This window comes from Arachis duranensis, chromosome 9 (assembly GCF_000817695.3).
Source record: "Arachis duranensis cultivar V14167 chromosome 9, aradu.V14167.gnm2.J7QH, whole genome shotgun sequence".
In the NCBI taxonomy this organism is placed as follows: Eukaryota; Viridiplantae; Streptophyta; class Magnoliopsida; order Fabales; family Fabaceae; genus Arachis; species Arachis duranensis.
The window spans coordinates 54118863-54122832 of record NC_029780.3 but is presented as its reverse complement, the minus strand read 5'-3'; positions in this window follow the sequence as shown (position 1 = coordinate 54122832).

The window sequence follows — 3970 nt, the reverse complement described above, 5'->3', positions numbered from 1 at the left end:
TTTTATAGTATTTCACTAATTTGAATAAAACTTTTTGAAAAAACTTGTTTAAAGAAATATTATTTTGGAACATAGTTTAGAGCTCGAACACACAAAACCTGTGAGATTTTTGAGCCTATTTGAATTGGTTGCATTTTATCAACCAAAAATTTTGTTTTAGTGTGTATTTTTCTCTCTAAAACTATGATCTTTGTCTTGCTTAATTCTATATTTCCATAATTTGATGTATGCATGCACTTATATGATTGAGGCCTTTGTTTCACTTAGCTTACATACCCACATGGCCTTACCTTTCATTATCCTTTGCAAACCAATTTGAGCCTATTTTACCCCTTTATTCTTTCCTTTAGCACATCATTAACTCTAAGCGAAAAACAATAATGTCCTTAATTTGAATCCTTAGTTAGCTTAGACTAGTGAGAGTGCTCATAAATTAAGTGTGGGAAAAGTAAGTTTGGAAACAATTGGTTTGAGAATAGAGTATGTTAGAATTTTCTGAAAATGTGAAAGAATGTTGAGAATATGTTCATACATTCAATACTTTAAACATATGCATTGAAAAAAAAAGAGAGAGAAAAAGAAAAGAAAAAGAGCAAATAATAAAAGGGGACAAAATGCCCCAAAGTAAGTGGTGAAAGCAATGCATATGAGTTGTACTTGAAATTAGAATGTATGAATATGTGGAAAACATGGTTAATAGATGGTTAGATGTTGTATTGTGATTACATGGATTGTTTAAGTTAGGTGGGAAAGTTTAAGTTAATTAAGGATTCAGATTTTAGTCCACTTGGCCAAATACAATCCTACCTTGACCCTAACCCCATTACAACCCTTAAAAGACCTCTTGATATGTGTATTTATGCATTAAATTTATGTTGATTGTTAGATGAAGAGCAAGCCTTAGAAAGCAAGGTTAGTAGAGAATTGAGAGAATCGAACCTAAAACACTTGAGTGATTAGAGTGATATACACTACTAAGTGAGGGTTCGATGCTCGATTCTTTGTTCCCGGCTTTCATGAGCTATTTTCTTCTACAAGTCTATTTGTACTTCATTTTTATGATTTGAATTAGTGAAATCCAGTTCACATTTATTCTTGGGGATTTATTTGCTTTTAACCAAGTAAGTAGAAACATTTCTCATTTAGTTGCATTCATAGGTTGCATCTCATACATTCTATCATTCCTCTTCATCTTTATAGTTTCTCTTGAGCTTAGCATGAGGACATGCTAATGTTTAAGTGTGAGGAGGTTGATAAACCCATATTTCATGGTTTATCTTGTGCTCAATTGAGTGGTTTTTATCTACTCTTTACCCACTTATTCATACTATTTGCATGTTTTAAATTTTCCCTCCTAATTATGTGCTTTGATTGAAAACATGCTTCTTTGACCTTAATTTTATTAATATTAATTCTCCTTTTATAACCATTAGATGCCTGGAGGCGTGCCAATGGCACAAATCATTCCACGCGACCGTGTCACTCACGCAGCCGCGTGCCCTTGAATTCGACGTAAAATGGGTGCACGACCAAAAGTTGTGCTAGAGTGGTGCTGGCTTGGCGCTGAACGCCCAATTCTTTCCACGCGGATGCATGGCTCATGCGTCCGCGTCATTGATAAACCCCATTTGTAGGGCTTATCTTATGCTTGATTTAGGGGATTTTCTTAAGCTACAGAGGTCCAAACGACGCGGTTCCAATTGCGTTGGAAAGCTAACGTCCGGGGCTTTAATTTGATATATAATTTCTTATAGCTGCCCCGATGCCAGGTGACGCGAACGCGTGGGTCACGCGGACGCATGACCTGGCAGGAGCGCAACCCGCGCGGCCGCGTGGACGACGCGACCGCGTCACTTTTCTGCAACCTGTACGGACCAGAAAGCACTGGAAGTGACTTCTGGGTTGCTTTTGACCCAATTTTCAGCTCAGAACACACAGATTAGAGGCTATAAAGTGGGGGAATGCATGTATTCATGAGGAGGCTCTCATAATTCACTTCTCATGATTTAGATTAGTTTTGAGAGGGGTTCTCTCCTCTCTCTCTTAAGATTTAGGATTTCCCTTAGTTTTAGGAGTGACTCTCAATCCCAGGTTCTTTATTTTTATTTATCCCAATTTAATTTATGAACTTTTCCATGTTAAGATTTGAATATTTTATTTAAATGATATTTGAAGCATTTTAGTTTATGATTGTTCCTTTTTATTATTCCCAATCTGAGGATATTGTTATTCTAGTAGATTTAGTTTTTCCCCTTTTGGCCTTGGTAAAATAATTGGTGACTCTTGAGTTATCAAACTCATTGTTAGTTGAGAATTGGAATTAATTCATCCACTTAACTTACCTTCATAGTTAGAGGTTAACAAAGTGGGAGAAGAATCCAATTCTCATCACAATTGATAAGGATAACTGGGATAGGACCTCCAGTTCTTATACCTTGCCAAGAGATTTTATTAGTATTACTTTATTTTACTTATCATATAACATATTCGCACCTTACTTCCAAAACCCCAATTTACAGACTCATAACCAATAATAAGAACATACCTCCCTGCAATTCCTTGAGAAGACGACCCGAGGTTTAAATACTGGGTTATCAATTTTAAAGGGATTTGTTACTTGTGACAACCAAAACGTTTGTACGAAGGGATTTTTGTCGGTTTAGAGACTATATCTACAACGCGACTGTTTTTATGACATTCTTCACTGGTAAAAATCCTAACGTCACTCCCTTGTCATAGTTGCACTTATGTCTGTGAGGGGTTCGCAGAAGAGTTCCCATCTTCTCTTTTCAATGATTTTCCTCATCATGGGATACTCACCATCCCTCATTCTAAATCTGACCTCTGGGATATTTTCTTTTCCTCCATCCAACCATGATATTGGTGCTTATAAAACTGAAATTTAAATCTCCAGTTATCAAAAGTGAGTGGTTCGGCTTCAACTGGTTGCTTTCCTTTCCTTCTTTTGAAACTTGAAGAAGCCATTTGAATGGAGAAGGGATAACACTGGGTACTTTTGGTTAAAACACGGTTCAGGATGTAGGGAGATAGAAATATGGGTACCGTGTGATGTTCTAGGTTGGAAGAAGATTGATGTAGATTGTATGGAAATAGTATGTAAATAAGGTAGAAGTGTGTGAGCATAGGAAGTGTTATTGGCCAATTTGTAGCAAGGACATGAGTTATTAAAGTCAAACAAAGAGTTGGTGGTTCAGTCATATTGAAATGAAAGGTGAAGGTGTTGTTGAGAGCAAGGAAATGTGCGATGTGCATGTGGGGTTGAATAAGGACAATGATCACCTCTTCATTATGCACATGGGTTTGGTTTCCTAGGCGATGAGTCTTGCAGATTTTTTCTTCCCAAAGATCAATTTCCAAGCACATGTGACTTGACTTTTTCCTTGTAACAACCATATATTATCTGGTTTTGTCCTTGCCTCCATCTTCTTTATACCTATCCATTTTAAAACAAGCATCAATAAGCAAAAAAAATGATTTTTGAAAGGTGGCGGTCATAGAATTTAATAACTAGATAAAAGAACTAAAGAGAATCTTGGTCACATGTTCCTTGTTCATGAATAACTAGTCGTGCCATATGTGAGTACACATAGCTTTGGTGGACACCAAACTTGTTTGACATCAAATAATTCATTTGAAATTTTAGCTTTTGTCACGGTTAGTTTATCCATTTCAGGGGACATCTTATTTTCTACTTTTAGCAAAACAGAATCACAAAATGATGCAAGACATGGTTTATCTTTCCCTGAATTTGAGTCTTAGAGCAAATGTGACTTTCTTGAAATTTATAGCACATGTAGAACACCAAACTTAATGTTTGGCTATATACTTCAATAAAATGAATGAGTATATATCCTAAGATGGTTATATTATCATCATGTTTGAAAAGCCATTTTAGAGTGCCTTGAGGTACACCAAACTTAGGAATCAGACATATGCTTTAAAATAGTGT